General features: G+C 48.8%; 1 long non-coding RNA gene across 1 annotated transcript; it reads right to left on the minus strand.

Moving 5' to 3' along the window:
• Positions 1-9,263: 9,263 nt before the first annotated feature.
• On the minus strand, positions 9,264-15,914 carry LOC117284461. The gene is made up of 3 exons (XR_004515558.1): positions 15,808-15,914; positions 12,130-14,508; positions 9,264-11,261 (listed from the first exon to the last, which is right to left on the minus strand). It is a non-coding gene; the product is annotated as an uncharacterized LOC117284461 (long non-coding RNA).
• Between the last annotated feature and the right edge of the window lie 169 nt (positions 15,915-16,083).

Consider the following 16,083-nt stretch of genomic DNA (forward strand, 5'->3'; position numbering starts at 1 on the left):
CTCTTGGCTGTTCACGCTCCAGGAATAAAAGTGAGACTTAAGTCTTACATCTTGGAGGCCCCAGCGAGATCCCCAAGTGGGAACTGCAAATCCGGCCGAGATTCTCTGTCGCAGGATCCAGCAGGAGATTCTCAGACATAGACTTGAAAAGCCTCCGGAGGTAAGTTTTGAATCGGTTGCAACCATGTGATGTCAGGATAGAGGTGGCTGATGAGCCGGGAAGCCTGCCCTGACCCTGGCCCTGATGAGGATTCCGGATCAGGAGATTCTCAGACATAGACCTGAAAAGCCTCCGGAGGTAAGTTTTGAATCAGTTGCAACCATGTGATGTCAGGATAGAGGTGGCTGACGAGCCGGGAAGCCTCACCTGACCCTGGCCCTGATGAGGATTTCCGGGTAGAATCTAAATTCTTTTTCTTTTGTGTGGTGCCTGTGTATCTTGTCTGTGTCCTGTCTGTTGAGTGTTAACTTTACATTCATTCCTAGGAACAAGATGGGAGGATCGAGCTCCAAAAATACCCCGTTGGACTGTTTGCCTGTGTGTCTTGTCTGTGTCCTGTCTGTTGAGTGTTAACTTTACATTCATTCCTAGGAACAAGATGGGAGGATCGAGCTCCAAAAATACCCCATTGGACTGTTTTCTCACTAACTTTAAATTGGCTTTTTCCCCTGAGCAGGAAGATGAATATGGAATGAAATTTTCTCGAGGGAAACTCCAAACCCTCTGCAACTTGGAGTGGCCCACCTTCGGAGTGGGCTGGCCAGCTGAAGGTCCTTTCGAACCAAGACTTTGTCGGGCAGTATGGGCAAAGGTCATTGAACACCCTGGCCACCCCGACCAATTCCCTTATATTACTATCTGGGCCCAGGCCTGTGAAGAACCTCCGGCATGGCTGCAGCACTGCTCCCTGCGCACCGGTTCTCGTATTCTGGTAATGGTACCAAATGGGATAAAGTCCGCAAAGCGGCAGGCACCCAGGCCGATGTTCTCCCAGGAGCCGGACCCCTTAGAGCCTACTGACCCCGGGTTAAGACCCCTCCACATGCAGAACCATCCCCTGATTTGAACACCCTGGCCACCCCGACCAATTCCCTTATATTACTATCTGGGCCCAGGCCTGTGAAGAACCTCCGGCGTGGTTGCAGCACTGCTCCCTGCTCACCAGCTCTCGTATTCTGGTAATGGCACCAAGTGGGGTAAAGTCTGCAAAGCGGCAGGCACCCAGGTCAGTGTTCTCCCAGGAGCCGGACCCCTTAGAGCCTACTGACCCTGTGGCCACCCCGACCAATTCCCTTATATTACTATCTGGGCCCAGGCCTGTGAAGAACCTCCGGCGTGGTTGCAGCACTGCTCCCTGCTCACCAGCTCTCGTATTCTGGTAATGGCACCAAGTGGGGTAAAGTCTGCAAAGCGGCAGGCACCCAGGTCAGTGTTCTCCCAGGAGCCGGACCCCTTAGAGCCTACTGACCCTGGGTTAAGACCCCTTCATATGCAGAACCATCCCCTGGGGAGGCAAAAGTTAAGTCCATCTACCCATCTCCCCCAAAAGAAGGGGAGATCCCGGATTCCACCACCTCTGTTAAGTCCATCTACCCATCTCCCCTGAAAGAAGGGGAGATCCCGGATTCCACCACCTCTCCTTCCCTTACCGGAGGGGGCTCTCTCTGCTTATGGGCCCCATCCTCCTCTTCCCGTACCCGAGGGGGCTCTGCTTATGGGCCCCCGGAGGCGCCCCAGGAGAGACTGGACCCAGTCCCTGTGCTCCCATTAAGAGAAATAGAACAAGGTCATTATGTATACATTCCTTTCTCTACAAGTGATTTATATAACTGGAAGCACCAGAATCCCCCGTTCTCTGAGAAGCTGCAAGCCCTAATCTCCCTCCTTCTTCCCGTACCCGAGGGGGCTCTGCTTATGGGCCCCCGGAGGCGCCCCAGGAGAGACTGGACCCAGTCCCTGTGCTCCCATTAAGAGAAATAGAACAAGGTCATTATGTATACATTCCTTTCTCTACAAGTGATTTATATAACTGGAAGCACCAGAATCCCCCGTTCTCTGAGAAGCTGCAAGCCCTAATCTCCCTCCTTGAGTCTGTGTTTAATACCCATGACCCCACCTAGGATGACTGTCAGCAACTTTTACAGGCTCTGTTCACATCTGAGGAACGAGAAAGAATTAGAAGACACGCTATTCGGTCAGTGCTGGGGGGGAGCTAAGGGGCTTGTTGACGACCAACAACAACAGGCCCGAGTTGAAGCACAACTCCTCATCTCCCGTCCCAAATGGGAATTGAATTCCACTGGAGGTAGGGAAGCTCTTCGCAACTACCATCAGCATCTCCTGGCCAGCCTTAGGGGAGCCGCTCGCAAGTCTACCAATTTGAGCAAGGTAAGCAAGTTCCTACAAGGGCCTGAGGAATCCCCCTCTGCCTTTCTGGAGCGTTTACTGGAGGCGTACTGCACGTACACTCCAATTGACCCAGATGCTCCAGCAAACAGGCAGGCAATTAATCTGGCTTTTGTAACTCAGTCGGCCCCAGATATTCGGAAAAAAAGTACAGAGAATTGAGGGCTTTGAAGGAGAGAATAGGGAAAAATTGGTAAGTGTAGCAATGAAGGTGTTCACAAACAGGGATCCACCCGAAGATAGAATAAAAACAAAGTTGAGATATTGGCTTTGCTGCAAGCCATTTGGCTGCCAAGGGAAGTTGCCATCATTCACTGCTGTGGACATCAAAGGAATTCCAGCCCTGAAGCGATTGGAAACAATGCAGCTGACCAGGCAGCAAAGCAAGCTGCCCAAAAATCAGTGGGGAAACAAATGGTGCTGCTACCTACACCCGTGCTCCCAGAGAGGCCTGAATACACAGAGGAAGAAATAATGGAGATGAGTAAGAACCACTGGACCAAAGGAAAGCATGGATGGTGGACGACAGATGAAGGGAAGGTCGTTCTGCCAGCCGCGGTGGCCGACAGTTTGCTAAATGAGCTCCACGAATCCACCCACCTAGGAGAAAAGAGGATGATGGCCCTGCTACGGCCCCACTTTGTCAGCAGAGAATTAGCCCAGAAGGCCCGGGACAAAGTGAGACGGTGCCCCACCTGCCTCAAGGTTTGACTCCAAGACCTTGGAACCATGGTGGAAGGGGCCTTTTGCAGTTGTCCTGTCTACTCCTCTGGCTGTGAAGGTTGCGGGACACCCGAGGTGGATCCATTGCAACCACCTCAAGCCCGGACCGGACAACAGCCCAGAGGCACACGGAAAATGGAGCGTCGTCAGCAAACCCGGAGAAATGAAAGTAAAACTCCGCTGAACTGGACCTTCATTATGATCTGGGTGATTTCCCTTGGGACAATAATAGCGTTGTCCAGAGAGAACTTAGGTCATACTAAAAATGTTTGGGTGCAATTAGCTGAATCCTTAAATTTGTCCGAAATATGTTTAAATGCTGATGCGAATTTTCATTATGTGCTTGGAAGTTGCTTGGTTCCAGTATCACCCCACTTGAAGGTATTAGACCATATACTATGTTCAAAAATTTCCCACAAGTAAATCTCAGTTATTTGGATAGTTACAATTGGGGACAAGTGACACGTTACAAACCAAAGAATGCTATTAAGCTATATACCCCTCGAGTAGCTATGTCCAATAAGACTCTCTGTGCCAAATATAAAGGTTGCACTTCCCAGTGTTTAAATCTTAAACAAACAGATATAATGAAGTGTTCTAGAGAACAAAAGATTCCTTAAGCAAATGCCATATTACTTTGCCACTGGGATGGTTTTATACTTGTGAGGGAATAACTTATAATTACATCCCAGCAAACTTGACCGAAGCCCACTGTTGTCCTAGTAAATTAGCAGTCGTCTTACCTGACAGGGGAGACCTCTCACCACCCAACAGAACAAAACACTGGTCTCCCTATACTTCACCAGGCTGTGATGATGATGTAGGACTTTTAACAGATGCTGAAGTTATTCCTATGATTATTTCTGTGAAAGGTATACCCTCAATTGGAGTACATGCTGAAAAGGCAGTTAGAAAACTAGTTTGCAAGGTAGTTAAAAGGTTAAATATCACCTCTGCCACACTGGCGCTAATTAATCAAGAACTCCAGGAACAGAGACAAGCAATTTTAGATAATAGGGCGGCAATTGATTATCTGCTATTATTTCATCATCAAGGTTGTGAGAGGATTAAAAATATGTGCTGCTTCAATTTAACAAATAATGGGCCAGCTATAGAACAAGACATAGAAAAGCTCAAAGATTTAGCTACAAAGATTCATGATGAACAGATAGGATGGGATTTATTTAAATGGTTAACAAGTTGGTTACCTGACATTACCTGGGTAAAACAATTGATACTCTGTGTGATGGCATTAGGATTTTGTATTGCAATAACTTGTTGTCTTTTACAATGTGTTCCTTTAGTAAGGCCCAGAGTCAGATATAAGTAAATCAAAGATTTGATTTAGGTCCAAAAATCAGTGGGGAATGTAAGAGCCTGACTGAACCAGAGCGACTCCATGTTGACCAGCAAACGACCTAGAGACTGTCGCTCCCCGCCATCCCTTATAGGATAACTAATGATTTATTGTGAATTGTTAGGTAACTGTTTTGAAGTAGCTGGGAAACTAAATGGAAACTGTAGTGAACACAGAGACCCAACACAAATCACGCCACTCTTTACTTGCCTGTAGTTGAATGTTCTGAACATTATAATCTAAGTTGTAAATGGAATAATGGATAATCGCTCTGCTGATCATTAGTACGTGACAGTCAAGTATATGCTTGATGACCACTAGCTCAGATCAACTGATTCTTTGCCTTTGTCCTCTTCCTGTAAGTTTTAAGTGTAAACCACCCCCCTTAGCCCTATATAAAATGGCCTCTGTTTCTGAGCTAGCCACCTCTCTGAGCTACTTGGCTTGGGGAGTGCCGTCTGGCCAGACTAATAAAGGTCTATTTGCCAACTTGCCTGGTGTGTTCCTTCCTGGGTGACTCTCGCTGTCCAACAAGCTCCTGGAGCCTTGCTGAGCTTCTGAGCCCAGCATCGTGGAAGCCTCTTGGCTGTTCACGCTCCAGGAGTAAAAGTGAGACTTAAGTCTTGCACTTTTTTCGCCCCACACTCTGCCTCTCTGTCCAGCATCTTCTTAGCTCCAAGGTGGGGCACTCACTCCGCAGAAAGCAGGGCTTTTCATTACCCACGTGGCTGCCAGGCTCACCTGGACAAAATCATGACCCAACAGCCACAGAAAAGCTTCTGGGGTAAACTGTCTGTGAATGATAGTTTCAAAGAATAATACTGTATTCTTGTCCACTCCCTCCCCAACTCTAAACTTCGCACCATAAAAACGGAGATACAGCATTTTTTCTCTAGAATAACGAAACTTTGTTAAGATGTCTCTTCTATTCACCCACCCACTGCACTTTCCTATGAGGATCTTCCGCTTGCAATGCCCACAGGGACACACTTTCAATACTCAACACAACTGGCTTCCAGAAGGGGCAGGAGCATTTTTGGGCACAGATAAATCTTACCCTTGGCCAAATACCCTCTTCCTTTCCAAAAGGGAATGCGGGGAACTCAGAGTAATCTTGGGACACGAGCCTGTGGTAACAGAGAACAGGGAAAGTCACCCCGCAGATCCAGGGAAGGTATGTGCTACATCCCAGGAATCCAGGACCTCCCAGCACAGCTGGCTATTGCTCTCCAAGACAAACATTTGTCTTGCTAACTGGGGCAATCGCTGTGGCCCTTGCAGTGGCTTCTGGAGGGTGAGACTGTAAACAGGGAAGCAGGCGCTTGGTAATAGGTCCAGTGATTAACTGGCAGAGAAGGCTTTCAAGTAGGACAAGGATCCATGAGCTGAAGAGAAATAAAACATCTTTGAAGAAATTTCCCCGCTCCCATCCATTGTTTTGATTCCCCATGCTCAGTCTCTTTGTGAGACATTTTTGAAGTGTGTTTTTACTTTGTTATTTTGCGTTTTCATTTTTCTGGCAGCAGTATCTGATTGGATCTCCCGCTTAGATTACTTCTCCCATTGAATTGAACTTGACCTTTGCCCAGTGAAGCTGAACAGCCTCTTGCTTGTAAGTGGGACCAAGAGGCTGGAATAATAAAAAACACAACCAGGAACAGCTGAGCTGTAGCATTCATGCCTCTGCTGAGTGTTTTGTGAGGGTTAGCGCTGAGGTCCGAGGCAAAGATGAGCGCACAGGCTCCAAGGGAGCCACCGGGGGTGGGGGGTGGGGAACCAACTCACAGGGGCTCTCTTCCCTGTGGCCCTGTCCCCAGGGGCGGAGAGAGCTGGCCGTGTGCATGCTGTGTGACTTCAGCAAGCCGTGCAAACTTTCTGGCTCAGCTGACAAGCTTGAGAGTAGAGCAGTGTTTCTTCAGTGCCTAGCAAACAGCAGGTACTCAGCACACATCTGCTAGGGGCATGAACTGAAGAAGGATGCTATTGGCAGTGTTGCAGGATTGTGTGAGGATTAAGTGAGAAACTGGGAGGGGGGAAAACAGGAATTGCACTCAGCATACACATCTGCAATGCCAGTTATTCACCAGGCTGAAGCAGGAGGGTTGCAAGTTGGAGCCCAGCTTAGGCAACTTAGTGAGACTGTCTTAAAATAAATTTTAAAACCAGGCTGGGGGTCTGGCTCAGTGGCATTTGCCTAGTAGGTGGGAAGCCCTGGGTTCCCTCCCCAGCACCACAACAAAACACACAGACCCTTGAGATATATTCATCACCACCGGCACAGCCTTACCTTGCCAGCCTCTGGCTTTGGCACTAAACCAGGAAGGCCCCTGGATGCCCCACTGAGAGCCCCTCGGTCTGCAGATGAGGAAACTGACCATGGTGTACGTAGACTGGCTGTCTCTTCACTCTTTCATTCCCCATGAACAGAGGTGGTGCCTGCTGTTGGTGAGGCACTGTCCCGGGGACAGAATGAGGCAGGGTCTCCGTGTTAACAACACTGACATTCAGGCAGGAGACAAACATGTCCACAGGAATAGTTTTGTACACAAAGAGCTATGAGAATAAGAAAATAGGCAGGCCAGGAGTGGGGGTGACTGGGAGGGTCTCTGTGGAGGTGACACAGGAGCAGAGACCTGTGCAGCTGAAGAGACAGAGCCTTACTAAACTTACTAATTTTGGAGTTGGGTCTCATGAATCTTTTCTTGCAAGAAGCGGGGGACGACTTTTGTCTCGGTGTTATTTTGAACTTACAGAAAAGTCCCCAGAATTGCCCAGGGACCCGTGTCCTAGACTCTAACTGCGTATGTCTTGCCCCTTTCTCTGCCCTGTCTCTCCGTGTAAATATACAATAAACACATTAAATACACACAAACACACCCCTACCTCAGACACCCCAGTGGATGTAATGCACACACGCTGCCCTTTGACTCCTACATTGTGTGGACCCCACGAACATGCTTACAGAACGGCTCATCTGCAGACCGTGCTTACATTTTCTCCATTGCTCTCACAATAATCTTTTTCCGTTAAGCACATTTTCCAGCCCAGGGTCACGTGTTGCTATGGCTTGTATCTAGATGTTCCCCCAAACCTCTTGCGCTCGTAGGTAGGGCTTTCAGGAGGTGGCTGGAGCATGGATGTGTGAATATGGATTAAGGGTGTGCGCTCATTAGTCCACCATTGGTTTAGCATAGTTCTGGGAAAGCCCACTCTGGCTGTGGGCGGCACCATCCAATAGCCTTGTGGCCTGAATGGAACACGAGGGAAAAGAAGGAAGGCAGGCTTGTTTCACTGCCTTCTGTCTCCACTGCTATAGAATGTTTCTCTGCCAAGCCACCTTGCCTTGGAGCCAGCCAATTTTGGACTGAAACCTCTACAAACTATGAGTGAAAATAAACCTTTCCTCCTCTGACTTGTGTTCCAGCAATGAAAAAGTAAGACACGTGTTACATTATCTGTCCCTTCTCCTTGGTCTGCTTGAATTTGGAATGGCTCCTAGCTGTTCTCTCTTTCTGACCCTGACATGCTTTAAAGCATGCAGACTGATTACTTTGTGGACTGCGCCTCTATCTGGGTTTCCTAATGTCGCCAAGGACTTGACTCAGGGGATGTCTTTCTGTGCAGGAGGACCCCAGAGGTCCTCTTCTCAGTGCCCTTGCTAGGGCACTGACATGTGGTCCAGGATAGGTCGTGGGAACTCTGTGTGACTTGGGTCTTCTCAACTATGAAGCCTCTATTTTCCAACTATAATTCATCAGTCATTTATGGGGAGTCATTTTACAGTGTGGTTTTAGCATTCACGGGTGACTTTCTCTTTGTTTTTACTTATTAGTTGGCATATTAGCCTCCTTTCTATTGCTGTGCCAAAATACCTCAAACAACCAATTTATCAGGAAGCTCAGGGCTCCAGAGGTTTCCACACATGGTAGCCTGGCCCTGCTGCTTGGGGCCTGTGGTGAAGTTGGTGGAGCTATTCACGATCTGGCATCCCGGAAGCAAAGAGAAGTTGGAAGGTGCAGGGTTCCTGTATCCCTTTCAAGGCCACACCCCCAATGACCTACCTCTATAGGCCTCATCTCTGAAAGTTTCCACCCCCTCCACCAACAGTACCATGGCTGATAATGAAGCCTTTAACACGAAGGCCTAGCAAGGCACATTGGCACACACCTGAAATTGGGAGGCTGAGGCAGGAGGATCTCCATGAGTTTGAGGCCAACCTGGGCTACACGATGAGTTCCAGGCCAGCCTGAATGATATAGCAAGAGCCTGTCTCATAAAACAAACAAAACAAAACACATGGGCGTTTAAAGGACACTTCAAACCCAAACTACAGCAATTGGCAGGAAGAGCTTACCCTTCTCCCACATTTATTTATATTATCATTTGTTTCTGGGACAGAGGAGGGGAAGGAGATGCAAAAAAAATAAAGACAAGCTATGTACATGTACCAAGTCCTTGAAATGAGTGTAATTATTCTGTAGTGCAAACATGTACTAAAAATAAAGTAAAAAAAAAAAAATCTAGCTGGGCATGGTGGATATGCCTATAATCACACCACTTGGGAGGCCGAGGCAGAAGAGTTGATGTGAGTTTGAGCCACCCTAGGCTACAGAATGAGATCCTCAAAAAAAACAAAAAGCATGAAGGGAAGTAGGGGTATGGGGAAAAAACAAGAACCAAGATATATCATGTAAAGGCACAAAATCCCAACGATAAATGTAACTGTATTGTTTGCTTTAAACGTACCAATAAACTTAATGAAAAAAACAAAAAGCAAAGCAAGCAAGCAAGCTGATGAAAGCTTGCTTCTTTTAGATGCAAAAGTAGAAAAATCTCAAAAAGGAAAAAAGCTAGAAGTAACAGGAAATGAAGTTTGGAATTCAACTTTACACGGCAGTACTTGATGGGAATAAGTATATACCTTAGCAGGGTTCAATAAGTAGGTCTTTTAAACTATTTAAAAATATAAACCAGTCATTAGTTTCTTTATGTAACAAGGAACCCGGGATTTGTAGCTCATGCAGCAGACTCCATTAGCATCAGATTCACCTCCCAGCAGGCTGCTCCCTGAAATTGGCCCCTATGCCTCATGTGTGTCCATCATTCCGGATGCACTTTCTTGCTTCCTGGTACAATGTTTCCAGCTCTTCTGAAGCTTTCCCTGCCTCCACCTTGAAGCAGCCTTTTCTCCAGTGAGCCCAGCTCTTTGGGTGGTGAGGATATTTAGGGTGCATGGCCTGGGTGTGGGGTGGCTCCTGCTGCTCTCCCAGGAAACAGGACTAGAATCTGCATTCCAGAAATGCTCCTCTCAGAAGGACAGCACAGTGGAAAGCCAGGGGAGGGATTTTCTTTTTTAAAATACTCATCATTAAGAGCCCAGAGACTTGGGCAGGGGTCTTAGCTCTGCGGTTCCATCACCTGCCTCGCAGCATAAGGTTCCGAGTTCGATTTCCAGTACCAAAAAAAAAGTCCAGAGACTGTGATTTAATGGGCATTGGCCTGGCTGTGGCCTCCAGTTGAGCTCCACAAGCTGTTCTGTTGCTCAGTGTGATGCGTAATGTAAGAAGATCCTTTGAGGAAGAGGTAGGAACTGCTGGAAAGGACCTTACAAGCTTGACATTTTTGAGGATCAACAAGGGGGCAGTGTGGAGGCGAGGGGTGTTGTCAGGTCCTCAGATGCGCCCTGAGTATCTCCACTGGCCCTGCCCAGCCACCGGCCCAGCTCCCTCCTAACTGACCAGGAAAAGAAAAGATGAAGCAGCCTCATGGCTTTTCCTAAGTGGTCCTTATAGTTTATTGCCTATGGATTTTGCTCAGAGCTACTTTTCAAAGCTGAAGGGAGGAGACACTGCTCGAGACCCATTGAGATGTTAGTTGTGCTCTGCCTTAAGACAACTTACTGGATTGCACAGCACTGTGGATTTATCTAACACTGCTCAACTTCAACAAAAATTTTGTTATGAGACATTTACTACAATAAAAATTAAAAATAAAAAAATTCACAAGTATTTCTTGAAAACCTATTTTGTGTAAGTGCAAGACTATGCTGATGGTATAAAGAAGTAGAACGTAAGGTGGCCAGATTTTGCACATCACCCATGTCCTGAACAATTCTCGATGTCCAAGGGGAGGACTGGACCTGCAAAGATGGGTCACATCAGGCTGGGGTGTGGCTCACAGGTGAGTGTGTGCCCAGCATGCGTTATACCCTGGGCTCCATCCCAGCACCACAGGGAAAAAAAAGTCACTTACACCAAGACAGAATTAAAGCTTTGGAGCAGAAGATACTATTCCTCATATGCACGAACTATAAACCTGTCAAGCACTGAATCCTTCAGTGTGCTAATTTTTGTGCTTCACTGTGGAAAACTGTGTCATGCCATTAAGAATTTAGGCCAGGTATGAAGAAGAAGAAGAACAAAACAAAACAAAACAAAACACAGTTAAACATCACTGCATGAAACCAGCAGGCTGGGAGATGGACACAGCAGAGACAGTGATTCGCTGTAAAAAAGTGGCTCTTCTGGGAGGCTCTGCATTCGCTTCCCCTGAAGGATCTGGTCCCTCTGGACGTGTGGCACTACAGAAACACAGGGAGCTGGGGAGAGGCTGGACCTGCTGTGCTGCGGTTCCAAGACAGTGACCATCACCGGGAGGATCCGCTTATCTCTCCGTCCTCAAAGGGCATTGCACAATGAGTGTGCTCGGGTCAATCAGGGTTCCTGCGACATGATTCACGTTCTATTTTGAATCTGGCAGCTGCTGGTCTTTCTTCTAGGAAAGTGAAAAATCCCAGTGGTTATGTTCTGCTCTTCTGAGCACATGAGGGCAGTGAGCTGCTGTGCACATATGAGCAGGGGCAGCTGCAGTCCCGGGCCTCTGGGCTGCTCTCCTGAGGCTGCTACCACTGTCACCTGCCATGAAGATAACCTGACCTTCACCTTGCTCACTGGAGCCCTGGGTTTTTTGTTTTTTTTTGTTTTTCCTGGGCAGAAGCTGACAGTGATGTCACTGTCTCGTGACACTGTCCGGTGACCTTGCTCATCGAGCTGGTTCCACTCACTTCTGCACTTGAAGCCCAGCTGGGAAGATTACTAAGAACCAGGGCAGTGAGAGCAGAGGGGTCTAAAAGGAGAAGTCCCTTTCCCTCACATTTCCAAACACCACCATGACTCACTGTGGTCCATCCCAGTCCCCAGCTGTTCTCGGCCTGAAATAGGGACATAGGAAAAACAGCAAAGATGACACCCAGGAGAATGGTACAAGACACAGCAAGGCAGAAGCTGTGAACTCATGATGACCAGCCTGACCCTGGGTATAAGGACAGACAGCTATTTATGGTGGTCCCTCCATTCTGGGGAAAATCGACAGAGGCCTACAGGCCAGTGGGAGGGGACAGGAAGCACATTACAGGGCCACCTGCATGGTGAGGGGAGTAGACACAGCAGAGTGCCTACCCTGTGCCAGGTCTGAGCTGGAGTGTTTGTGGATGTCATATAATCCTAGGCTCTCTTTCTGAGGTTGGCACTGCCACTGCCCCATTTTAAGGAAGAGGAAATTGGGGAATAAACAGGCCAAGTCTGGTATCCAGCTAGTACTGGTAGTAGCAGTGCATAGCTTTGAACGTAATCTGTATTCTTACCTAGCAAACACAAAGGTTGGCTGTTAGACAATGCGCCCAAGTTTCTCAGGAACTGTGATGCAGGGCTTCCGATCAGCGACAGTGATCCTAGGCCTTCCTCAAGATGTGCTGCTCGAGCTGAAAGGACACTGCTGTGTGGACACTGAGGCAAAGAGCAGGAATAAGGATCTGCTCGGTGGAGTTGGTGATAGGACCTTGAACTCCGATGACAGCTCCATGTGCACATCAGGACACACTCCAGTGAGCAATTACCTCTCAGCTCAGCATCTTGGGATGGGGCATGGGGAGGGGCAGGCACTTCTTCACCTCACAGCTTCCTCCCTGGGCCTCCGGATGGGGCTGTTTTCTCTCCTCCTCTACAGGAAACAGCACAGGGTTGGAGCTGCACACACTGGATTTAGGGAAGTGGCACAAAGCTCAGGCCCAGTCACAAGTTGACTACAAACCAAGGTGAGGTTGGAAAGCAAAGAGCACAGCGCCTCCTGGTGTCCCTTGCTTGATCCTGGGAATTTGGTTAAGAGGAGCTAAAACTCTGGTGTGTGTGGCATTGTAGGATAATGAGGGGTCACTAATATACTGCACTTCAAAAAGCTAGGATAAAGGATTTTCAGGGTTTTTTTCTATTACCACTTAGATAGCCATGTTTAACTTGGTTTAAACATTACACAATGCATACGTTACTAAAACATCACATTATCCATTAGTACGTACAGCTTTTATATACCAGTTAAAGATGTATAAATTAAAAACGAATATGCTTAAGTTATTGAAATGCACTCCTAGCTGGATTACTGACACCCTTTTAGGTGTGAACTCAACTCTCTGCATTTCCTCCCAAGACAGACAGGTGAGACCAGAGAGGCCAGGCTCTCAGAGATGCACACATGGACACAGGAGGTGCCTGCAGATCTGACCCCAGCCCTCTTTCCATGGGCCCAGGAGAGGCAAGGAAGCTGTCATTTGCCCATACTAACATGGGCTAATTTGGCCCAAATGGCAGTTGTTGACTGAAAGGGAAGATGCCTTCCTTCACTGAGGGGAAGATGGTGAGGTGGAGGTGTGATCAGAGGGAGCTACAGAATGGGGTGTCGCAGTGCCTGACCAAGGTGTGGCTCCCAGAGGCCTTGGTCAGCACCCTGCAGAAATGACCTCGACATTGGGCTTGTGGTGGGGCCCTGCGGTGGCCTCCACAGCTTATACTGCTTCACCCCCAACCCAACATGTAGCTGTTTTTATGCTGTCCCTGCTCCTGTCTCAATAGCCAGATGGCAAATTCTCGTACATTCATGTGTGTGTGTACCCACCGCCAAGGGACTTCAGGGACGGTGCTGTGGACAGCCGCCCAGACTGACCGACCTCAGAGAGCCGGAGCAGTGTGGCCTTGGTCTCTGTCACTCTCGTGGGCTTCTCATCTCCTCTGTCCTCTCATCTCCCATATCTTCCCTGAGCCCCACTTCTGCAGCCTGTGGGCTTCCTTGCTGACCTCTGATCCAGCAAGACTGCCCTCACCCATCTGCCCAATCCCGTGAGTGCCCCTCTGCCAGCCGAAGGCATTGCTGTGGGAAGCAGCATGCTTTCCCCCAGCACCTCCCCACTTCTCAGCCCACCCCCATGAGAGGGCTGTCTGTACACAGCAGACACTTGAAAATGAGTTTGCGACGAACAAGTCAACTTCAAAGTCATGACTCTCTTGAAAATGACCCGAGGAAACTGGGACAAGTGCAACAGGCAAGATGTCATGGGGCAAGATGCTGCAACCAGGTTCCTGACCCACTCAGGGTCAGATCCCTGCTGCGTGGTGGGCAGGGGAAGAAGTGGGAGGAAATGCCTCTATGGCAATCAGTACCCAAAAGTGCACACCCATAAAACTCCTGCAGCAGCCAAAAAAATAGGCTTCTACATGCTCTGGTTCATTAAAGTTGAGCAATGGATCTGGAATTTAAAATGTTTGGCCTCACCGTCGTCCTCATTTCCTGGTGCTTGTTTTCCATGTAAGCTGATAATCAGTTGGGTGCCCACAGCGGGTGTCTCCAGACAGCCCCAGGCCCGTGACGAAGGGGCCAATGGCAGCGGGTGCAGAGGTGAAGGGCAGCCTCCAGCTGCGGGTGCACAGTTCACCTTCTTGGAAAGTGCCACCTGCCCCTTCTGCCCATGCGTTGGACACAAAGTGCTGCTGCTGTCCCTGGTCACTCGCTCAGCACTGATCAAGGACTGTCCTGCCCAGTGGCTGCTACAGAGTGGCGCGTTGTGTGGGGCTCGGTGCTTGCCATCTCCTTGACCCAGGAACTCTTGCGGACCCCAGGATACCTCGGGGAGTCCAGTGGTCTGTTCCATCGATGCTCCTGGGATGTGCCAGCCTGCGACCAGGTTAAAATCACACTGATGGAAGTGTGTTCCAAGAAATTTGTTACTAATAAAGTACCAAAGGGATTTACTTTTCTATAAATTAGAGCAGACCAAGAGTTTACCCCTTCCCTTGGTGTCCTATGAGAATCAGGCCTCTCCACCAGCAGAGGAATGGCCCAGCTCTTCATTCCCAGGGTGGGCACAGATGCAGGCCTGGCCAGTAACAGCCCTGTCCTTGTGGCCAGAATGAAAGCCCATAGATGGCACAGAAGCTGGCTGGGCAGAACAGAGCCTTGTATGGGTCTTTGGGACATCTGGACTCGTTCTAGAACATACCAAGTCCACTGAGCTCAGCAGGGGTACCTGGCAGAAACGTCTTACCAGGACGACTCCTGGAGGTAGAAGAAGTTATCTTCTACCCTCAACACAAGCGAGTCTCACTCAGCTGGCAATTTGCTAACCTCGCTTCGCACAGCAGCTGAGCATTGTCTCTAGCAACAAATGAAAGGGCAGAAGCCAGATGCCGCCTCCTCATGGGAGGGGGATAATACCTCTATCTAGTTTGAACAGGTCTTCAAAACTATCTGAAGTGTGAAACTGTGTGAATGTAGCTAATGATCTTAGGTTTGTCCAGACAGCCAAGCTACTTGGGTTTCAGTTGGGACACACTCATCTCTGTTCTATCCACATTCCTCTGTGGGAGGTGAAGACACCTCAGAAGCCCAAGACAGTCTGGGTTGCCCTGAGCTGGTGAGGCTTCCAAAGGGAAAGACCATCAGAAGGCTCCCTAGGGGTGTGTGACATCATGCTCCAGTGACCAAGAGCCACCCAGCAGGAGGCCAGAACTGAGTGCTGAGCAGCCTCCAAGGTCCAAAGTCCAAGGTCCAAGGTGTGGCTCCCAGAGGCCTTGGTCAGCACCCTGAGAAATGACCTCAACATTGGGCTTGTGGTGGGGCCCTGTGGTGGCCTTCACAGCTTATACTGCATCACCCGCAACCCAACATGTAGCTGGTTTTATACTGTCCCTGCTCTTGTCTTAATAGTCAGATGGCAAATTCTCGTACATTCATGTGTGCATGCATGCCCACTGCAAGAGGGAGCTTTAGTGAGCCAGACTGAAGCCTGTGGTGGTCATGCCTGGGCTGTGGACATTGGCGTGATTCACGTAGCTGGGCTCTGCAGTGTGCCTGCACATGCTCACAGGCAGGGACAGGGGTCACACCCTCCTGCCCCAGGATGCCACAGGGCATAACTCTTTGAGCTTTGATCCCAGACCACTGTGTAGTACAGCTGCAAGGATTACATTTTCACAGATATACAACATGCCATCACCTGAGGCAACCACTGTGCACTGACATCTTCAGAGCACTTGATGCTGGGGAACAGACACCATCCACTGCCAGAACTGTGACTGCTGCCTGCTCCACAGCAAACAGGTTACTAACCTAAGAATGAAGTGCAGGGTGGCGAAGGTGAAGGCAAAGTCTCCGTCTTCCTGTACAAGATAAAACTGCCATTAGCTCACCCACTCTCTTCTCCATTAACTTGCAGGGACAGGTACAGTAAGCAAGGAAAACAAACCCTTTTACATGACATATGCTGAAAGCA

The sequence above is a fragment of the Fukomys damarensis genome, unplaced genomic scaffold (genome assembly GCF_012274545.1).
Source record: "Fukomys damarensis isolate Sample0158 unplaced genomic scaffold, DMR_v1.0_HiC HiC_scaffold_37, whole genome shotgun sequence".
NCBI lineage: Eukaryota > Metazoa > Chordata > Mammalia > Rodentia > Bathyergidae > Fukomys > Fukomys damarensis.